The sequence below is a fragment of the Rattus norvegicus genome, chromosome 10 (assembly GCF_021556685.1).
Source record: "Rattus norvegicus strain SHRSP/BbbUtx chromosome 10, alternate assembly SHRSP_T2T, whole genome shotgun sequence".
NCBI classification, from domain to species: domain Eukaryota; kingdom Metazoa; phylum Chordata; class Mammalia; order Rodentia; family Muridae; genus Rattus; species Rattus norvegicus.
In genome coordinates, this window is record NC_141543.1 from 52,178,557 (window position 1) to 52,202,456 (window position 23,900).

The window sequence follows — 23,900 nt, forward strand, 5'->3', positions numbered from 1 at the left end:
TCTGAATAGGTATTTACCTAGTAAGAAACAAAGAATGTTACTAAACTTCTGGAATCCATCACAAGACCAGGACCAGAGGCTACTGAAAACAAAAGCGAGACATAGGAGAAAGCAAGGAGGCTTGTTTTGTTTTGGGTTTTTAAATACTCAGTCAATTTCTAGGAAATTTACAAAAAAAAAAAAAAATCAAAGGAAAGCAAATTTTAGAGACTGAGACAAATGCCACTGTTCTTTAAGGAAAGGAGGGCACTAGCCAAAGCATCACATGAAGCCCTGGGTCTACCTTGCCCTGGACTGCTCAGCGGCAGGGAAGCACTTGTGCTCTGCAGTAAGGTATGTAGTCATAAGCAACACCTGAGAACTCAGAGTAGAGCGGTGGCAACAACAAAGGGGTAGGGAGGTAAAAGGTAAAGAACTCCTTGAGCCCCAGAGGGGCCTCAAATAAAAGCCTGGCTTAGCCATACTAGACTCTAGCACAAATGCCAAGATGACGTCAAGGGAACTTAGTACTGCCCCAGAAAGCACCACAGTCAACAGAAGAGTGGGGACCACCTACTCTCCTGCTAGTGACATGACAGGAAACTCAGTAACCATCACATCACTAAATTTGGAGAGACTGGGGAAGTAGAGTCCAAATTCAAGTGACAATGATGACTGAAAAGAGACAATGAAAAACCTGGATAGAAACTCCAAGGCCAGGGTGATATCCCTAGAGCAAAAATAATCCCATAAAAGTATGCCCTTAAGACTGTACAGCTGGGGGATTGGGGATTTAGCTCAGTGGTAGAGGGCTTGCCTAGGAAGCGCAAGGCCCTGGGTTCGGTCCCCAGCTCCGAAAAAAAGAAAAAAGAAAAAGACTGTACAGCTGGGCAGGGAAATGCCTTCCAACTCAGAACTGCAAGGCTCTGAGCAGCCTAGCAAAGAATCTGTCAAACTTAGGGGTTGGACAGATGGCTCAGCAGTTAAGAGTTCTGGCTGTTCCAGAGGACAGAGGACCAGGGTTCAGGTCCCAACAACCACAAGGTGGCCCCCACCCATCTGTAACTCCGATTCCAGGGGCTCAGATACCCACTTCTGGCATCTTTGGGGATCATACATATTATACATACATACTTGCAGACAAAACACTCAAATATATTAAATAAATAAAAACAGTAAGGAGAACCTCAACCATTAGTTGACCCCAAAGCAGCTCCATAGTTACTATGAGGGACACAACACCTGTCTGTCAACACTCCCTCCCCGAACCTAAAGACACAGGTCATTCCACAGTGATCCTCACAATACAGGCCCAATCAATAAATTACTAGATTGACTGGGCATCCTTGCCTCAGATGGAATCTCAAAATGGGAGCCTGGCAGCTTCCTGTGACTTTACACATATTTCATCTTTCTAAAAGAAGCTGACAGTCTGTGAAGTGGATGTGCTACATTTCCACCAGTACCATGCCAATATGTTCCACATACCCTTTTTACCACAAGTTCCTGAAAACCTATTCATAATCCAGAAGCAGAAGCTGGGGCCGGGGATAGGGGTGGGGCCAGAAGGCACAATGAATAGAAGCCACAATCCTTACCATCATATGAGTAGTAGGAACCTGAACAAGGTGTAACTTGGTGAACATTAATTAACTGGCTATCTCCTGTACAGGGAGTCTAAAAGAGGAAAGACTTAAATCATCTTTAGAGACAAGTACCATGGTGCCCCTCCGAGGAGGGTACTGAGACCACACGGTTCATGTGACAGAGCCAAGCAGGCCCTCCAGAGGACAATGGCCCAGTCAGAACAATATGGACAGTGCCACATTCTTTTTAACAGTGATCATTTTAGTTTGAAGAGAAAGGGCTATTGTGTCTCTGCCTCAGCCAGGCTAGTTTTAACTTAAAGCCTCATAAACTGCTCACACAGAGGGGACAAGTGAAAAGGGAAAGCGCTCTCTCCTCTTACAACATAAAAACAGTGGAATTCAGCCATCAAAAAAAAAAAAAAAAATTCTTCTCCAACACCTAGCCACCTTCATTCCAGTAATTTCTGGCTGGTTTAAAAAAACCAAATGTTCAGTCCCCAGCTCCGAAAAAAAGAAATGGAAAAAAACAAAAACAAAAAAAAAAAAAAAACAAATGTTATATCCATGGTAAGAAAATGGGCTTCAGAAAACCTTTACATTCAAAACCTTAAAGAACCCAGAGAGAAAACAAACATGACAGGCAGGTAGGTGTTGGGGCAGATAACATCCCAGTTTTACATTTTTCTTATAGAGTCTGACAGTGTCGGTCCACCTCTATTAGCAAGGAGACTGAGAGCTAATGGAGCAGGAGAACCAAGTCCCATTTGGCTTAGCATCAGTCTTCCGGCAGGCAGGAGGTCTTCCACAAGAAGAACTGAACACTGCAACAAGTTCAGGAGAGCTGACAGGTGCCGCTCAGCCTCCTGTGATTTTCATGTCCACAACTTAATCCAAAAAAAACAAAAAAGAAAAAAAAAACAAAAACAAAAACCCATACATGAGGTATTTTCTTTTCTCTTTATTAACAGGCTCCTGTTTAGCCCTTGGTTAGAGCAGTCAGTGGACACAGCTTACACAAGTAGTGAGACACAATCATGAATTTGGCTAGTGCTGTTGCTGCTGATACAGAGGTTGGAACTGATGAACTGTGCCTCCCACTAGAGTAGATGATCAAATACCCTGCCCTCTGCCCAAAAGGGCCCCACAAACAAGTCAACAAGGACACAGTCTTTTGTCCCATGTCCCCCCACCTTGTTTGGTTATTTTGCAAATAACCAAATCATGGGCAGCGTTATTAAAATCATGTGAAAAGCATGCCAGGTGGCATGATGGAGAGTCAGGAGGAGAAGCAGGGAAACAAGAGACCACACTACTGAAGGTTGTGCTGGCCCAGCAGCTACAAGAAGGCAAAGGACCATGGTTCTTAACTCTAAAGCCATGGGGTTAGATTAGATGCTCTCTGCTGGGCAATGGGTTTTTCTATTAGCCCATCGATTCCTTGTTGACCAAGGGAGGGTTTCTGGCTTTTGCAAGTACAAAGAGCAGCCCTCAAAACCTCATTCCTCAATGCCAGTCTAGGCTACAAGGTAAGTGCTGAGAGCGAGAAGGCTACAAGGAGAAACCCTATAAATGGGTAGGGAGACAGGCAGAACCAAATCACTTCCTCCAAGAATGTGACCACAGTCTATTGGTTAGATGCTGTGACTAACACTGGTAACAGCTGGGAGGCACAAATGCCCATACTATACACACCTGGACTGGACTTTCCACCTAGAGGCAGGGTGTAGATGACAGTCTCAGAACTGTCCAATTCAAGAAGCTCGAGGAAATGCAGAGCTGCCTGGGAAAATCTCAAGTTCCCATATTTTGTGCTTAATTTAGACCTGGCTGGTGACTGGATGGTGCTACTGCTTAGCTGCTGGCATCTCCTGAGGACCCAGTGCATGGAAGCAGCATGGTAAGAAGTGGAACGCTCAGCCACATGCCACAACCTCAAGGCTTCCGGCCCTGCAGTGATTTCATGCTTTCCCCAAAGGAAGCTGATGGTGGGTGTCTGCCCAGAGTAGACCACAATTGAGGAAACTGAGTGCTTGGCTCCCTTCTGCACTTCTTGGGGTCAGCTTAGCCTCTGCCCACAATGCTGTGAGGGAGGGGATGAATTCCTGTGGGTGCAAAGGGAGTTACTTACACAGACTGCTGGCATTGGTGGCTGGCATCCCCTGAGCCTGCAGCTGGCTATGTGCCCCACTTCAGCAGCACTAGAGCAAAAGACAGAGACATTTAAGCTCCCCACCAAGCCAAAAGTAGATGCTCTGGGGACGGTCAGGCTTGAGAGTATCTCTTCTAGAGCCACCTGAGTACAATACCCCTCCCCCTTTCAGCCCCTTACTCGATTACGAAACAATACATCATCTTCCAGAGAAACCTCCCTGCCAGACAGGCTCCTGCCTAGAGCCCTTCCCACAACTGCTTCCCAACCATTTTCTTCCTTCTCAATTGTCACTGGGCTGGCTCCTCGTCATTTCTGTGTTAGTTAAATATAAATAGGCCCTCCTCGAAAACCAATGGCATTCTACAGGCCCCTCTTCGCCTTTTTCCATTTTGTTTTGCTGTTTGTGGTTTTTTAAAGACAGGGTTTTTCTGTGTAGCCCTGACTGTCCTAGAACTTTCGCTGTAGACCAGGATGGCCTCAAACTCAGAGATCCATCTGCCACAGCATATGCACAGTCATGCCCAGCATCACTTGACATTTTCTTGTTTCCAACCTGCAGGCCTCACACCCTCCCTCCCTCTATTCAGTGACAACAGAGTGCTACCTGTCTCTGCACCAGTATCCTAGTACAGCACCTGGTACCTATAAGCAAGCACTCAATCCCAGGAAGTAAACACAGAAGCCAAAAGTCTAGAATGTCTACATTCTGCATACTTAGTTGATCTGAGTTAAGCCCCACTTCCTGCCTCTCCTCACTCTATCTGGCCCCTCTGAACCGCTGCACTGCCCAAAGATAAAATGTTTAGTGATGTAGCACCCACTACTTCTACTTACAACGAAACAAACACCTGCTGCGCCGAATGCCCAAGGTCACGACCTGGAGTCACTTAGCATTCTCTCAGCCTATTCTTGGCAGTTCGTCAGTCTGGGAAATGTGCACAGGCTCAACCAGACAGTTCTTCCCACCACAGAATCTACATCTTGCTATGTGGCCAGAAGACAGTAGATGTTCTTGCTTTTCTGGCTAGCAAAAAGCAATACCAGCTGCTGCTGAATGGAGCTGGCAAATGACAGGTATCAAAAGAGCTCCTCCCTTACTTGGCCCAGAGACACATGCATGTCACAGGGGGATATTCACCAGGTCCTGGGGACACTTAGCGGGATACAACACAGAAATTTCTCTCCCAAAGAAAGCAGAGAGAGACCACCTGGAGATATGACCTCTCCTTCCAGACCCAGTGTGGCTAGAGTACTCTTCTCATATGGACTGCTTTTTAAAAGGTCCTGGCTCCCAGGGACAGTATCAGAACTAGAAGAGTTCTAGAAAGCAGAAGGGAAAAAGCAGAAGCTATGAGTACTACCTGAGCCCACCAGATGCTGTTTCAAGGCGCTTCAGGTGTCTACTCTTTAATCTTCATAATACTATGAGGGAAATATCTCATCTCCATTTTTATGGCAAGGAAGTCAAGGTATAAAAAAGGGTAAAGATCTAAACCTAAACTACGCCACCACCAAGTAGCAGGATCCCAGACCTCAGGTTTCTAGTCTCTCTTCTTTTCTCGTTCAGTTGGTTATTTTGTTTTGTAGACAGGATTTCTGTGTGTATCCCTGGCTGTCCTGGAACTAGCTCTGTAGACCAGACTGGCTGCCAATTCAGAGATCCACCTGCCTCTGCCTCCCACCATGCCCAACAGCTTTCTGTTCTCTTCTTTCTGGCTTTAGATTAATCCATCCCTCAAAACCATTAGAACTAATTTCTCCCAGTTGAATCTGAACTGCAAGCCTGGGAAAAACCCTCTTGTCTAGGTGTCTAGAGGTAGTGGCTGGGGAGCAACTGTTTCTTGCCTGTCCATGATCAGGACCTGGAGTTTCCAGATCCATCCAGAGCTGCCAGCACTGGAAAGACTCTGCCTCTCTTTAGAGTGTCTTCTCACCAGGCAGATCAAGTCAGAGTACAAAACAGTGCAGTCTCAGTTTACCACACAGACTCCAAAATGGAACAAGAATGTGTTTTTTCAAGCCAGCCATGGTATTTACTGGACAAGAAGATCCTGAGTTTGAGACTACCCTAGGCTATCTACTGAGATCATCCTTTTAAAATATATAGATATATTTGTTTTCCTAACTTGTATTCTTAGGAAATGATGTCTCTTTGGCTAAAGCATCCATTTGGACTGTGAGGACCTAAAGTCTACACGCTTCCTGTGAAGTGGCCTCTTGTCATCTAAAACATCAGAGAAAACAAACCTCCAGAGGCTGGAAGGTAACCTTTTTTGATGCCCAACTACTGCTTCCTTCTTTTTTCCTCAGAGGTAGCCCAGGTTTTTATCTACTGTTCAACACTGACTGGTATGAAACTCTGCGTGCACGGGGTGCATGTCTGTGCATGCATCTACGTCAGAGAACAACTTGTACAAGTAAACTCTCCTTCTACCATGTATATTCCAAGGATCCAATTCATTCAGATTGTGAGTGGCCATAAATACATTTTATTTGCTTAGCCATTTTGTCTTTTTTTTTTTTTTTTTTTTTGAGACAGGGTACTGTATGGACCAGACTGGCCTCATAATGAAGAAATCTGCCTCTGCCTAAGTGCCAGAATTAAAGGTTTGTGACATCACCCAGTCTCTCTCTCTTATTCAAATACCATCAGCAGTCCCAAGAAATGAGGGAACAAGCACTCATGTCTTTTGGCTGCTTTTCTATTTGTATAATGTTCTATTTGGTATGCTGGATATAAAGAGGTTATGAACAAACCAGATATACAACACAGACAAGTGAGTTCCAGGGCACCATAGCCCTCAAGGTCTGAAGCACCACAAGGTCAAAGGAGGACCCACTTCCCTACTCACTTCTCTACCTTGAGGCAAGAGCTTAAGGCCTAGGTCTTCAGTCCCTTGCTATTATCTAATTTATTTTCTGTATATGTAAGTATGGGCACACATGCAAGCCATACATGGAGGTCAGAAGACAACTTTTTAGAGTGGATTCTCTCTTACATTCCATGGTTTCAAGATTATTAGGTCTATATAGCCTTTTCTGACTGAACTATCTTGCCAAACATACTTTTAAAGGGAGGGTGGGGTGAGAAGGGTTACACTAAGTTACCCAGGCTAATCTCAGATGCCTGTGTATGAGCTATTCTCCTCAGTTTCTCAGTAGCTAGGGTTATCTATAGGCAGGCCCCACTGAGAATGTGACTATTTCCTTACTTTAATATAAGAACAACTATACCTCACATTGCAAGCCAAAACAACCACTTGTTTATATCCAAGCTTCATCCCCGTCACTCCACACAAGGTACAGCTCAATCCTAGAACTGTTCAATCTTAAGGCCCAAGTGCTTTTTGCACTGTATTTTAAACTATTTTTGCCATTCCATTTTACAACATGAAGTATCATATACATGTATTGGCAGTTTAGTTGATAATAGAGGACACTTTCTACACAATGGATGGTAAGGGCACCAAGTACAAGGTATTCAGGAACATGTAAGATAACACCTTTTTTCTGGATTAAAGGGCAGCACCCCACACAAGACAACAGACTCAAGTGGGCACTCCAGACAGTTGATGAGACGGGCAGGGAGGACTTCAGGACCCCTGTGGCCCTACCCAGGAGAAGGGAGACTGCGCCAGCGTCTAATGGAAGAAGAGGGAGCCTTGGAAAGGCAGGAAAAGGCAATAGAGGAAGCAGCTGGCCAACCACCGACAAGCACACATCAGGAAAATGCAAGGCTGTACAGCCAAAGCCCCACCAACCAGCCTGCTATTCCCCTTCAAGGCACTTGTCATTCCCTCCCTCACAGTGCCAATGACTAACAGTGACAGTTCTTACGCAACGCTGGACTCTCTGAAAAATGGAAACCCACTACCACTTTAATACTTGGGGGATTTTTTAAAAGATTTCTTATGTGTAAAAGAGTTTGCCTGTATGTACATCCATGTATCACGCACATACTGCCGTCAGGGCCAGAGAGGACATCAGGTCATCTGCAAATAGTTTTAAGCTGACATGTGGATACGGGGACTGAAACCAGGTCCCTATGCAGCAAGTACTCCTAACAACTGAACTGTCTCTTTAGCTGTGATTTTCTTTACTCAATAACTTGCTTTTAAACTCAAATACCTGTTTTGAGTAACAATATATGTGAAATCAGTTAGTTATCCCTCTGGTACGGGAAGGTGGTTATTTTTATTGACAAGAATCACACAGCAGAAAATTTCACCACCCTAAAGCAGACAACTCAGTTTTGTTCCAGCTCATTTACAATCTTGTACAAGCATTACCATCAGATTAGAATATTACCAAACCAGATCATTTTCATCTTTCTCAAATCCCCCGTTATCCATTACTAGTCATTGCCCTCCTACCTCTAGATCCCTAGCGACCGCTATCTATTTTCTGTCTTTATGGATTTCTTTATATATAATGGAACCAAGCAATATACAGCCTTTTATGTCTGGCTTTTTTTTTTCCCACTTATTTCCAAGACTCATACAGTTGGGCATGGTGGTACACACCTTTAATCTCAGTACTCAGGAGGCAGAGGCAGAAGGATCTCTAAGTTGAAGGCCAACCTAGTCTACACTGCAGGTTCCAGGACAACCAGGAATACACAGAGACACCTTGACCCCAAAAATAAAGACTCACTCATGCCACATCAGTGAGCCACTCTATTTCGTGGCTAAATGATTGGCACTGCATGGACGTACCATGCGCTGCTTATCTATATAAATGCAGCACATTTGTGTATCCATTTTGGCTGATTAAAATTTGGGGATATTATGAATAATGATGCTATGAACATCTAAGTATAAATACTGTATAGCTACATTTTCTCCTGAGCATATACGACTGGAGTTCTACTGAGTAGAACTGCTGGATCCCCATGTTCATTGTGTGCCTCTGAGGAACTGCCAAAGTATGAGGGCATTTGAAAGAACTATTTGTTGTTGTTGGTTCATTGTTGCTGCTTCTCAAGATAGGGTTTCTCCGTGTATCTCTGGATGTCCTGGAACTCTGTAAACCAGGCAGGACTCAAAGTAAGAGACCCACCTACCTCTGCCTTGAACACTGAGATTTAAGGGGTACAACGCTACCACCTGGCTGATAAGGAACTATGAAAACTACCGCTGAACTTCACAACACTGGAAGGTATTTAGGAAATACTACCAACAGCCAAGCTACTAAAAATGGGTTTGTCTGTCTGTTTGTTTCTTTTAGTCAGAATGGTATCTGTGAAATCTTCATCAGGGAGTACAGACAGAGGCCAGGTGGGGACGACGAAGACAGGACACAACTCGAATGCCACAATGAGAAGAGCTGGATAGGGCAAGAAAAGTGAGAAAAGGCAAGGAGAGCCATCAAAATCACCATGATCAAAGACTCCTGATAACTATATGTCATAAGGTCCAAGGCCCAGAACAGCAAATAATGAAGAGGCTTAAGAAGCAGGAGCTTAGTTTTCATAACCGACTCAGCTAGTCATGACAATCCCAAAAACAGATGTAGCAAGTGACAGTTAGTACTGGGAAAGGCATGGAGGAGCCTGGAGTCAACATGTTCACCTGGAAGGACCAAGGAAGAATAAGGAATCAGGATGTAGGGTGCAAAGGGGTTCGCTTTCACATGGTAACAGATAAGACCTGCCTTCTACTAAAGGATTCTCAAGAATAATAGTGCAGGTGCCCCTGTACACATGCAACTGCACATCCATCCCACAACAGATCTGAGGCCCCAATAATGTGAGGGATTACCTATCTGCGATCTTACCACCTGTTGCCCAGGTCTGGACAAAGGACTGAGAGGCCCAGGAACTTGCCTAGACTCAGCATTGTCTGACAACTAAGACTCTTGGTGGATAATCTCCATACTGATTTACGCTGGGCCTGGCCAAGTGCTAGCATACATCTGCTACAAGAGTGAATGACGGGGCTGGGGATTTAGCTCAGTGGTAGAGCGCTTGCCTAGGAAGCGCAAGGCCCTGGGTTCGGTCCCCAGCTCCGAAAAAAAAAAAAGAACCAAAAAAAAAAAAAAAAAAAAAAAAAAGAGTGAATGACACCTCCAGGCTATGAATACAGCCATACCTACTCACATTCTTCCCACCTTCTCTCCTATGGACTCACTTACCCTCCATACCCTCACTGAATGTAAAGCAGTGCCTATCAAGAACAAAAGTGGGGTGTTTGTGTACATCCATAATTCCATCATCTCAAGAAGACTGTATAGTATTGTATGTAGACTGTAAGGTCAGGCCAGTCTAAGATACACAGATCCTATTTCAAAAACAAAATAAACAAAACCCTACCACGGTACATGGATAATGTTACAGCTTTAAAAACAACTCAGCAAGGGCAAAAAGATTACTGTCTACCTACCCCTAGTCACCACCACGTACCCCATCTATAAAATGTGTCCTCATTTATAAATTAGGACCAGTCTATAAGCATCAGCAAGGGGCCTGAGAGCTTTGGGAGAAAGACTAACAGCACCTATTCCACTATAGGGATCCCCAGCAGCCTGAAGGATTCTGACTGATCTTTTCTGTCCCACTGGTCCCTTGACCATACCGTCTCCAGAAGAAAAGCAAAACAGAGCAGACTAACATGGGACAGGAGGAGGAGTCTATTTCATACTAAATTTAACAAGCATAGACAAACACGTCTGCATACCATAATTTAATTCTTTAAAGATTAGAAGTATGTTGCCAAATGTCAAAACAAAAGCATCAAAAGGAAATGAAAGTTGTTATTTTCCATTTGGTTTTCTACTAATTGGCTAAATGTTTTAATTTAGTGTTTATACTGCCACTGTCCTGCTTTGTTTAGAAAAATAACAATCTAGGGGCTCATTTTAGCACTGACAACTGCAAGTTATGCAGACCTACATGCCCAAAGGCTCCTTCCTTTGCCAAAAAAACAAACAAACAAACAAACAAACAAACAAACAAAAAAAACACCCTCTCTGCTTTAGAAACTCCAACAATGAGGCCAACAAAGAACAGTTAGTTGACTTGTCCTCAAAATGTGGGTGGCTACATATCAGCCTCTCTCACTCCAGCCTCCTCTCCTCCTTGCACCATGGGGGGAAAACAAGGCCAGAAGAACTGGGCAATCCTGAAGCATCTTCATGTCTCCCAAGAAAACCAAACTCCACCACACATGCCTCAAGAGTCTACAGCAAAGTCACAGACCCTGTATGTCCTGCTGTTCACACAAACTAAGGTTAGTGTCTACCACCTACCTGACCAAGTGCTACCACTATACCCAGAGCTAACGCAAGCAGCCCCCAGTACTGGGTCTGAGACTTTGCTGGAGAAGTACTTCATGAACTAAACGGAGCCACTGAGCTGGAAGGATGAGGCTCTGTGCTCTCACTGATGAGCCACAAATGAGACCACCAGTCCTCAACTCCAGTCCAGTGCTGACAAAGATCTGCAACATAAAACTAGCCTATGATCCACAAATACAGAAAGAAACTTAAGGGCTGGAGATATGGCTTAGTTGGTAGCGTCTAGCATGATGAAGCATAAACTGGGTATTGTAAAAGTGGTAGGATAAGAAATCCAAGACATGGGGTTGGGGATTTAGCTCAGTGGTAGAGCGCTTGCCTTGCAAGCACAAGGCCCTGGGTTCAGTCCTCAGCTCTGGGGGAAAAAAAAAAAAAAAAAGAAAGAAATCCAAGACATGAGTGCTTGCCTAGCAAGAGCAAGGCCCTGGGTTCGGTCCCCAGCTCTGATTAAAAAGAAAAAAGAAGGGAAAAAAAAAAGAAATCCAAGACATTGGAGAGATGTCTCAGCAGTTAGGAACACCGACTTTTCTTTTGGAGGACCCAGCTTCAATTCTCAATATCCTCACTAAAAGACCCATAGCTACATACAACTCCAGTTCCAAGGAACTCCAACGTTCAGTGGCCTCTTTGGACTCCACAGACACACATATATACACACAATTAAAAAACTCAATCCTAGGGGTTGGGGATTTAGCTCAGTGGTAGAGCGCTTGCCTAGGAAGCGCAAGGCCCTGGGTTCGGTCCCCAGCTCCGAAAAAAAGAACCCCCAAAAAAAAAAAACAAAAAACAAAAAAACAAAAACAAAAACAAAAACAAAACCCTCAATCCTAAGGTTGGGGATTTAGCTCACTGGTAGGCCCTGGGTTTGATCCTCAGCCGGGGGTGGAGGGGGGCCTCAATCCTAGCCATGCACAGTGACACGGCTTCAATCCCAGCACTCAGAAAGCAGAGATAAGCAGATCTCTGTGAGTTTGAAGCCAGCCTGATCTAGGTAGTGAATTCCAGGGCAGCCAGAATTACATGGTAAGATCCTGTCTCCAAGACAGACAGGAAGAAAGGAACCTTTAAAATTTTAAAATATCCACAGAGTCCTTCAACATGTGATAGTATGATAAGCTCAACTTCAGAAGAATACAAATTAAAACTATACTGAAACACGTTTTACATTTGTCAGGTCGGCAGGAATCTAAACATGTGATTCTACCTGAGGCTGGCAAGGCTGTGGTGGAAATGAGCAGCCATACTGTTGGTGGGAAGGCAATGTGAACACTGGAGAAAATCCGAACAATCTGTCAAAATGACTCCAGAGGTAACACCTACCATCAGACCTGATTTCCTGAGTTAAATTCCTAGAACCCACACAAAAAGAGAAGCAACTCTTCTGTCGTCTTTCTGACTTCCACATGCACCACGATGCAGCACACACCTGCCCATAGACAGAATCAATAAATGTCAAAAGTGGATGGATGGATGGATGGATGGATGGATGGATGGATGGGGTAGAAAGTGAGAAAAAGACACCTGGTGCTTACCTCTAGCCTCCACAAGCACATGAGCTAGCATAGCACATCAGCAAATCTCCATGCATACAAACAGAAGAGGGGTGGTTGAAAACACACACACATACACACACACACACACACACACACACACACACACACACACACACAGAGCAAAGCAAACACCCACATCCTTGATCCTATTGCATTTCTGTGAGTTCCAGGCTATCCAGGGCTATTCTGTGAGGCACCACCACCACCACTCCTCAAAAAAAGTAAAAGTAATAGAAAGAAATGAGAATGCTGAGATTTATAAACAATATGCTTTTATTTGATAAAAAGAGGAAAAAAGCTGGGAGTAGAGGCAGACAGCCTTAATCCCAACAGCTAAGAAGTAGAAGCAAGTGAATCTCTGTGAGTTTGAGGCAGCCAGGGCTACTTGGTGAGATCCTGTTCCAAAAGAGAAAAAAAAAAAAAAAAAAAAAAAAAGAATTTGGGAAAAAAAGCCACACATGTGCTACCCTACCAAGTAATTACCAAGGAAAACGGCAGGCAGAACTTAGGTGATCAGGACTGAAGGGAAATATTTCCCAAAGTATACTTTTTTATGACGTCTATTTATTTATTTATTGGGCAGCACACATGCCACAGTGCAGATGTAGAAATCAACTTACAAGTGCTTTAAGGCACTCACCATCTCACCAGGCCCCTGAAGTCTTTTAATAACCTTTCATTTATAACTGAGCATTTCACTAAAAATTTTTTTGAACGTCTTATCCACTTTTTTTGATTTAAAAAAAGAAATACCAGAGCCACACCAAAATCTTTAGTTAAGCAAGTGCCAATTCAGACCCCACTGTGATCTCTGCGTCCTGCTGTGAGCAAGGGAGAGGTAGGCACCAACAATGGCCAGCTAGGGGCAGGCAGGTACCGGCCTTCCTAAGGTTGTTCCTCCCTTAGTGAGGCTCCCCTCCAAGCCCTTCCAGCTTCCCATTTCAGTGGATTCCACCACAGTCCATTCTAGCCTCAGTTTTCCCACTGGTGGGCCCTCCTGTAGCCATGTACAAATCCTACCTAGTGGGTATCCTAAGCAGGTCTGTGCTCTCACAAAGTGCCAGGTCACTCAAGCTCCCTTAAGTTTAGCCATTCATGCACCAGGCTTACCCAGCACCTATCCCCGGCAGGCCTGGGCACAAAACTGGAACATGCAAACCAAACAGACACACAGCTCACTCTCCAGGAGCTCAGTAGACACAACAGAGAGAAGGACAACGACAAGGACAATCAACTTATCCTCTCTTTGAGCAAATGGAGAGGAGCTGCTACCCCAAGAGCTTATCTCTCAATACAAAGACATCTCCACCTCAGTCGCCCCTCAACTTTCCCCTAGATCAGGAAACAGACCTAAGTGGCCTAAAGCTCAAAGCATGGAAGATCATCAAGCTACTGTTCTCAGTCACCAAGAGCCACAACAAAATCATGTTCCCACATCATCCACCAGAAGGAGAAAACCTCAGACCAAACAAACTACTCTAAACTATCTCCATGGGCCTCAGAGGGCAGAAGTACCGAGTGCTTGACTAAGCATCAGTAACCACAGACTGTGCTTTCTTGATAAGAAAAACAATTCTCCTGTCTGAGCTCTAAACTGTTTTTCTTCTAAACAAACTCTGTAAGTCTTTTATTATAGCCTTTATGTGCCTAGCAAATAAATTTTTTTTAAAACATTCAATGTAGCTTTCAAACGTACCTTTTGCTGGACACACTGCACACAGGTTCCTGCCAGCTTACTGATAATCAAGTCTTGGGGAGATCAATACATACACATCCACACTGGCGGTGGGTCTGTGAACCAGCCAGGTAGACCTAGCACCACTGCATGAGACACCCAGGATTTTCTCACCACAAAACTTATTCACAGGGATTCATACAACTCTGATTTATCCACATGCAGAATGAATGCCAAGGACCCCAGAAGGAAATGACTAGGCACAGCATGTCATGGAGAGGTCTGGTTGGCCCACAGCCTGTTCCAGCTCCCTGCTTGTACCACAGTTAGCCTCAGGCAAACACATTTCCTGGGCAACAGGCCTGTTTTCTCTTTTTTGGGACTCCTGCTTTTTTTTTTTTTTTTTTTTTTTTCCCTTAAAAAAATAGCAACAGGCTAAGGAGAAAGGACCAAGCCTGTTAAGCCAACATAGCCTACCAAAGGGATAACACATACTCAAGAGAAAATGACCTTCAGTGCAATGCTGCTCTCACTTGGACTGGAAGGTCTTAGAGGCACTTGGTGCTGTGCAGCAAATGACTCTTTTCTTTTATACCATGAAGACAGAGAAAATGAGAGCCAGTGACTATTCAGGAACCTTGCCCAAAGGGCCACTATACCACATTGTGGAAGCCTCCAAAGAGCATGCAGCAGTGCCAACAGTTTGGTTCTACAACTCAGCCTTAATCCCCCAGCCCTGCTACTCTCGCTCTACACCCTAGAGCTCAGCAACAGCACCAAAGCACCCCAAACTGCTCATTCCTTCTACCAGAACACTTCCAGGTCATCCCCAAGTCCTCTATTTCTCACAAAGGTCCTCTCACGTCTGACCCAGGCCTCTGAGGACTTGCTAACCTACTAACCCCCCACACGTGGTGGGGGGCATGACAGCTCTCCTAGAAAGGGAAAAAAAATTCAGACCTCCTCACAGACAGTGAGCCACCAGAACCCCATGGGTAGGAGAATGGGAGGGTGGTGGATATAAACTGACAAAAATAAGTCTGAAATCAATAAATAGTAGTCACAGTTGACAACTGTCAGACTTAACAAGCCTTTAGGTCAAGTCTTCAGTATATACTTCCAAATTTCTCTGATGATCTTTGTCAGAAACTCAAAGTAAAACCACAAAATATGGTGGTTTTGGCATACTTGAGCACGTTGAATTGAACAGCAGTGGACAGCCTCAGAACTGAGACCCATCTAACCATCTTCTATCCTCCTATCTGTTGTCTCTTTCTTTCCCAAGACAGGTCACAAAAGCCAAAAAAGGTCCCTTCTTCCCAAAGCCAGTCACACACTAACCAGGAAGCCCTGATTACTCTGACCACCTCCCTACTACCCACTACTCTGTCAAGGAGCTGGCCATATACTGACTTACCTTATCCACAAATGGGTCCTAAGATGTGCAAAATCAGAGTCCTGTCCCAAACCTTGGAGCAAGGAAGGCCATAACTAAAAGATCGGGAAGAAGCAAAGACAGATCTCATTGATTTTTAACCTCAGTATTTAGTACAGAGTTCATACCCTGTCTATCTGACCCCAGTCTGCTAAAACAGACATTCTAAAGGTTTGTTGACACTTAAAATGATTGCGGAGGTCAGCTACACTTTTCTCTTGTATATTTTTCATCATGGTGATATAAGTTATGGCCCTATATAGAAAGACTGGGATCCTACATCCTTAATAATCTTAGAGGACTTTGTATAAACAGCCAGTACCTTAGCCAGGCCGAGGTAAAACAGAGCAGAATCAGTCTGTGAGTTTGAGGCCAGCCTTGCCTACAAAGCAGGTCCAGAATAGCCAGGGCTATACAGAGAAACCCTGTCTTTGGGGGAATGGGAAGGGAGGATTAAAAGAAAACTCTGAACTGAGCTTCCTAGAAGCCTCAAGTCAAGTGGATTTACACTCAGTACAAGTGGAAAACAAATCAAAAATCAAAGGGATTTTCCTCATCCTGGACCCTGAGATGAATGATTCTTTGAATCCTCCAAAATGGACACATGATATGTTCCCCAACTCCATGGATGGAGATGAATGAGTCCCCATCAACAGAGCATGGGGCCACTGTCTTCTAGAAGCAGCCCTTGAGAAGGTGCCTACTATCAACTCATTGCTGCCCAGTAACTCCTATAAGAAAGCAGTGCCCAGCATGCAGACCATTCCATCACACCCACCCAGAACCCACTGAGTTGACAAGGACTGACTTGACCTATCTCTAGGACCCAGTACATGCTCCAGGAAAACACAAACTTATAACTTTGTAGGCTAAATAAACAAAGACCCTGACTTGGAACCATGGGATGAATCCCATGAAAACACAAGTTTATCTCAGAAAACAAGAGCAAAGTTTCAGACCATTTCACACATCCTTCACACCAGTTAAGTCCTACACCCATCCTAACTCTGAAACTTAGACTAGAACCAGAGAAAGGGTGAGCTTTTCAGCACAGGAGCAGTTCAGCTAACAAAAGCCCAAAGAAGACCGAGCCCTTAAATGCCTCCAAAACGTGTAGAAATAAACAGAAACAAACCACTTCCTACCCCCACACACGTGATACTTTCATGATCCATGAACTCTATCACCACATTTCAAATTAAGCAACTTGCAGTTAAATTAAAATAGCAACTATTCACAATGGCCAAAATTAAAATTTCAAATGACTATCAACAGGAAGGTAAACAAGTTGTTGTCTACTCATACAGAGATTACTCAATAACAAGAGGTAAAGTGCTGATCCATGCTACAACATGAAAAAAACTGGAAAGAGGCCAACCAACATCCCACATGACATAAGCATAGGGGATGTCTGAATCAGGCGAACCAGAGTTAGAAAACAGCTTAGTGATTAGAGAGGGTGGTACACACCTCTATCCCCAGTCTAACATGGCTGCAATGGTAAACTTCATAAATACTTTGCAGTAACAAAATTAAAATAGCAAAACTGTTACTGTTTTGCCCTAATAGAAGTGACAGCAAAATTCAAGCCAAGTGAATATTTTTGTAGAGAGATCATTATTTCACAACTGGAAAAAGTCAGCTTTGAACATGGAGCATGTGAAAATCCCCATGAAAACCAGGCATGGTGGCACACTTTAATCTCAGCATGGATCCCTTGAGTTCAAGGCCAGCCTGGTCTAAAGACAACAAGTTCCAGGACAACCAGGACCACACAGAGAAAACCCTGTCTGGAGAAAAGAAAAGAGTAAGAATTAAAAGGGCCAATAGAGTAAGCTGGCTTGGTTGTCCACACTGTAACTTGAATGCTTAGAGAGTCACTGAGTCACGGGAAAGCCTGAGTTACAGAATAAAATCGTCTCAAATAAAACAACAGTGGCAATTTTCACCAAGTTTACAAAAAGTCCAAATCTATTAAAAATATGCAGTTAAGCCATTATCACCACCAAGTAAGTTTACAGAAAGTCCAAATCTATCAAAGATGTACAGCCAAGCCATTATCAATAAAGTTTGGGGTTGTTTTGGAATAATCCATGGGAGAAACCTAGATTTAAAATGCTGAAGCTGAGTGATGAGTTTCACTGAATTATGCTGTTTTCATCTGTTGAATCCTCCATAATGAAACCAAATTTACAGCCCAAGTTTCTGGATTATACTCTACATAGATAAAAGTAGCAGGTACCCTTAGCTGTCAGATTCCAAGGGCTCTACCAAGTGTCCCCACCCTGAGGCAGGGTCACTTAATGCATATCCCTCTACAGGAGGCCACAGAAAAATGGCCCTTCAGAAGAAAATCAGAGTCTCAGTTCAGATTACCAAGCAGGAGTACAAAGAAGTAACCAATGTAAAGAATCCTATAAAAATTTCAGTTATCAACTATGTCCAGGAAGTGTCTGGACACAAGGGGATATTTGCCGGAAATGCCTTTAACAAGAACTCCAAAAACAGCCCTTCAAAAATAAGATAAGCAGATGGGACCACCAGCCTAGGAACTGAAGAAAACAGATTCCACCCCCACATGCAGTAGCATCCTGACACTGTCATTGCCCAGTCTCCTGGTTCTCTTTCTTTCTCTTTAGAATGAGGCTTATATGGAAGGCAGCCTCCTAGTATTCTGTCACATTCCCAGTATCCAGAGGAGTGCTTGGCACTAAGATGTCTGACCACAGACTTGTGAGATTTTGACCTTTGACTGAAATGGCTCCAGAAGCACATTAGAAGGACTCCTTTTCAACTCTAAGCATGAAACCCAGAGCAAGGTACCAGAATACACTACAGACTACAGTTGGGTGCCCTAAAAAGGAGGGGATAGGAAACAAAGACTCACAACACAAACAATACCATCTAAAATAGCATCGGCAATAGTACAGAGCACAGGGCCTTGGGTCAGGCGGATATGGAAAAGTGGGTGCAAGTAGAAACAGTGGAGACTTTGGGTCAAGAGTCTGGAGACAAGAAATGAGGTAAAGTGCAGGGAGTGAAGAGAAGAAATGAAACGAGAAGGTGGTGGCAAGCTCAACCACCTGAACAGAGAACACTTCCATGACTGGACCTGGTAAGTCCTTGTGTTCCCAAAGTGAGGAACAAGCAGGGGGAAAAATTAGCAGGTACCACGGAAGCCTACAGAGAACTGGCACTCACAAGCCCCACTCACAAGAGATGATGGCACCCACACTGACTCTGACCCATTGTTGCCAAGCAACAGTGCAACCTCCAACTGCTAAGTGTTCCCATTTGTGCATGAAACTGCAAATGTGGATGCTGCATAGGATCTGCTTTTGATATTGGCAACTAGAGTGGGCAAAAAATGGTCTCCCAAAGGCCTAATCCCAAAGACATCCACAGCCTAGTCCAAGAACCTGTGAGCCTGCTAGCTTATAAGGGCAAGGAGACAGCAAAGAGAATGAAAGCGTTATCCCCTAACTTGAGATAGGGAAAGACCACCCAGTGGGTCAAACAGAAACACAAGGGTCCTTTAGAACGGAGATGGGAGACAAGTGAGGTCATGTCACACTGATGCTGTAAGAGGGTCAAAACAACCACAGCTGGCTGAGACTGGGCCATAAGCAAAGAAATATGGAAGTCTAGAAGCTGATAAATGTAAGCAAGTGTACTCTCCTCAGCTCACATCAGGACTGTCAACACAATGGCCTTAAAATCCAAGTCAGCCCAGAAAACTGAGGTAGCACCCAAAAGAGACACCACATATACAGCCAAGATTGTCCTGTGGTTTAATCCACCCCAACATCTTTCTCTTATCCATACCAAGAACTGCAGGCTAGAATCATCTCATCTCCCTGATACCCAGTACCCAGCTAGGGACAGTATCTGACATGTGTCTCAAACTTACCAGAGTTCCTTATCTTCACCACATGGCCATAAAATTCTCCAGGGATTTCTAGAAAACAATGCTCTAAGTGTGGGCATTCTAGTCCCGGAGGACCAAGCACGTCGCGTCAGCACCCGCCCAGGATAAATTATCATTCTGGCCCTGGGAAACAGGGTGGGGCAGGAACTCTTTCAGCCCCACCCTTCTCACTGTCAGTCACTAATAGTCTTACTGTCCAGTGCTACAGGAGAAGCCTCAGGTCCATAGGACCTGTTGCCATCTAGCTCTCCAGTACCTGTAGAAGATGGCACTCTGACTGATCTTAACACTGCAACAATTAAGCTGTGTTGCCTGCAGTGCAGCAGGCCACTCTGGTAAGGACTGGGTGGGGCCCTCAGCACTCCCACTCAGCATAAAACCATAGCTATTAACCGTTCAGCCCCACTCAGTTGTTGCTGGAGCTGCCCAGCCACCCCTTCTGTCTTCCATTCTCCACTCCACCAGGCATCATGTCTCCAGCCCTTGGCACACACAGCAGCACCATTGGTTCTGCTCCTCCTCTATCCCCCATAACTCTGTACTTTCAAGATCCAGATGGCTTCCAGTTTGGTTCCTAAAACTTTCTCTGACCCTCAGATTCCATCAACGTCTAATACCACTTTTTACATTTGTCTACCTGCTGAAACACCCAGGGCCAACATTATTTCTCACTCTGTCAAGAGCCAACATCTACAGACCTCAAAACCTGAAGGCAGAGACTTCAATTTTACTAATTCATGTGTCCCAGACCACTAAACACACAGTACATGTGTACAGTACGCATCAAATAGGGGCATAAACTGAGCTACCTGTCTGTCTAGAGCACCATAGTGATATGACATTCATTAAATACTAGGCTAAAAACCTCACTTGTTATTCCTGACTAGTAACATTAAATATCAGTTATGAACTTTTTAGTACAAACTTACTTTTAAAAACATATGATAAAAAAACAAAGGGGAGAGGCCTAAAAATAAATAAAACAAACAAACAAACAAAACCATAATTTTTCTGAGCATGGTGGCATACATATTTAATTCCTCCCCGCACTTGAGAGGCTGAAGCAAGAGAGTCACAAATTTTTGGCCAATCTAAACTATACTAAGACTTTACCTAAAAAAAAAAAAAAAGCAGAGGGGCAATAAAAGGAATTGCAATTTACAACCTACATTTTGCAAATATTGGACTTGGAAAGAGCTCAGTAGTTAAGGAACTGGCTGTTCTTCCAGGACCCAGGGTCAATCCCCAGCACCCCATGACAGCTAACTACAGGTCCAGGGGTTCTGATGCCCCCTTCTGGTCTCCAGTGGCACCAGGCAAGTACTTGATAAATGAACACAGAGCCAGGCAAAACACCATGTAATATAAAATCAAAACAAATTTTGCAAATACTGCCTGCTGAAATCATTATAACAACCTGGAGTATGGGAAGGAGCCCTTGATGGGGAGATAAGAACCGGCTCTGCCAGCGCCTTGCCTGGGGCTCAGGTGGAAAGGATTACCCAACAGATCACAATCTCTCCTCCTGTACTTACTTTCCTTACCCTTTGCTAAAGCACCCACTTTTCCAAGGTGGTTTAGAGGCCATCTTCCTTCCGCTCTTCATCTGCTCCACCTTTCCTCTGTGGCCCAATCCCAGTGACTAAGAGAACCCCACGCTCTCTACTCTCAACTCCTTCACACACAGGCTCTCTCTTCTCTCTAAGCTCCCATTCCCTTGGATCTTCCAAGCCCTGGTGTTCGTAGAGGCTACCCTAACTCTCTCCATACACACAATTAGAATTGTCTGGACACTTCTAAAATCTTTGGTCCCTCCCTGATTGGTCCGGGAAGAGCCCCATTAGAAACATTTTTTTTTTTTAAGAAAGCTTTCCAGACTTCATGACTTGTAGGTGTACCAGGAGCAAGAGCTCCCGGGGCATCAAATCCAAACTCAGATTCAACATAGCACACAACCAAATGTACACACAAGGGCACCCACACCCATGCCCACCTCGGGAATCCATTCATCCATGGGAAATTCCTTCCCATTTGTTGATAATGTTCTTTTTCCTTCCAGACCCACTCAACCCTACCTGATATCCTCCCTGAGTTTTCTAGATCTTTTTATTCTACCTTCCTAGTCTCCTGACAAAAATCAAAATCACAACTCAACACACTGATGGCTTCTAATTTTCTCACAAATATTAACTTTGTCCTCTCGGTCAGACTAAGTGTGTTAGCAAGAAACATTTTATTCCCACTCATTGACCTGACACCAGACCTCAAATATCCTACCTACAGTCACAAAACTGTCTGTCCTTCAAATGTACATACTCCTGCGCCTCTTGGTTCCTACTCAGAAGGCAATAGAATTTTTTTTCCAGATGAGGTGGGATGGTGTGAGCTATTGTCATAGAAATGACTTCATAAAATTTCAAAATCAGACTAGTGTCAGACTGAATTAAAGCACATTGCTAAGCCCCCTTCCAATCTGAGAGACTGATCTGTGAAATGCCACTCTTAGGACTGCTGTGAGAACACAGCGAGGTTATAGAAACACACAGCACATCTCAGGGTAGGAAAAAAACAATAAGGCTTGTTCTGAATTTGACATGAGTGACTGTAAAATATGAGCTACAGAGACAGCTTAGTGGATAGGAACACATTATTAACATGTGGACTCCAATCCCCAGGTGAAAAGCTCAGAATAGAGCTCACACCTATAACCCCACGTTGATGGGGAAAGACAGGCAGACCCCAAGAGTTCACTGACCATCCAGCCCAGCCAAACGGCAAACTTCACGCTCAGTTAAGGATCCTTTATCAAGACAGCAGTTACAAACCAACAAAGACACCTGGAAAGTCCCGCTCTGGCCTCCATATGCATTCCCAGAACTCACAGCATGTACCACACCACAGCCATCCCACATACTAACATACACAGACAACACACACTCCAAACACACAATCAAATACTACTCATTCACTTTGAGCCTGAAACAGGTTGCCAAACCCTGAGTATTAGTTCCTTCAAAAATGCAAGAAACACGGTGATGGGTGGAAAAGGGAAAATTTTTCTCAAATTCTATAAACGCCAAAGAATATTAAATCGATCTAAGTTAGGAAATAATTTTCATTAACACTGGGATGATTAATGACTCTGAGTTGTTCTGCCCAGATAGACCAAAGACCAAAGACCAACACCAACAATCACCTCTCCAAGCTGCATCCCTAAAAGGCCTAGAAAGTCATCACCACGGTGCTGCTCACGTAGGAATGCACCTGCTTTTCCAACAGGAGGGGATTTACTGCCATTCTGAAGGCCATTTTTATCTCACATAACTATCTTTAAAGAAAATGAACCAACTAACTCTCACAGGGAAATGCTTGTAACCACGTTCCAAATCATAATAGGAAAAATCAAAATGGGAACAGTGCTCAGAGAACCCAAACTCCTTTCTAAATGCCACCCTGCCATCTTCAGAGCACTATTTAGAAGGATTCTGATTTCCTCTGCACAGCCAGCTGATGCTAAGATACCTCACAGGCCTTCTTTCAGTCCTCAGGCCAAGATTCCAAAGTCTAGTCCCCAAACTGGCAGCATCAGTAACATGCAGACACTGGCTAAAAACGTACGCTGACAAGATGACTCAGGAGGTAAAGACACTTGCCACCAAGCCTGACAACCTGAGTTGTAGCCCTGGGACCTCCACAACAGATGAGAACTGATTCCCACAAGTTATCCTTTCTCTCTCTCTCTCTCTCTCTCTCTCTCTCTCTCTCTCTCTCTCTCTCACACACACACACACACACACACACACACACACACACACAATGTTGTGTGCACATACATGAGTAATAAATAGGGACCATAGGGATGGCTTAGCAGTTAAGGGTACCATTTAATGCTCTCCCAAAGGAACTGAATTTAGATCTCAGTACTCATCTCTGGACGCTCACAACCACCTATAACTCCAGCTCCATGGTATTAAATGTCCTTTTCTGGATACTGTGGTCACCCTCACGCACATAGCACAGATGCATTTATATAAATTAAAATGTGCATATATAAATATAAAATTATACACACACTTGCCTTCAAGAAAATAGCTGACCGACTCAGAAGGCAGATGTGGCAGATGGATCTCAGTTAAGAGGCCAGCCTAGTCTACCCAACAAGTTCCAGGACATCAGAACTACATGGAGAGACCCTGTCTCAAAAATGTAAAACAAAACTAGTAGTAAGTGTACTTTTTAAAAACTTGAATATGCATTCCCAAGACTGGATATGATAGACCCAGTGGTACAATGTCT

The 23,900-nt window shown here is 44.1% G+C and overlaps 1 protein-coding gene across 26 annotated transcripts in view; it reads right to left on the reverse strand.

Moving 5' to 3' along the window:
• Epn2 (epsin 2) overlaps positions 1-23,900 on the reverse strand; it is a 61,863-nt gene that overhangs the window by 32,648 nt on the left and 5,315 nt on the right. For 13 of the 26 annotated variants that reach the window (NM_001305628.1, XM_087574057.1, XM_087574052.1 and 10 more), the window contains exon 2: positions 3,697-3,766. The exons of 6 other annotated variants lie outside the window; for them this stretch is intronic. The gene's annotated coding sequence lies outside the window, so the exon portion shown is untranslated. Of the gene's footprint in view, positions 1-3,696; positions 3,767-15,658; positions 15,733-23,900 lie in introns of all 26 variants that reach the window. 7 more of the 26 variants (XM_087574059.1, XM_087574063.1, XM_087574049.1 and 4 more) reach the window with 2 other exon arrangements.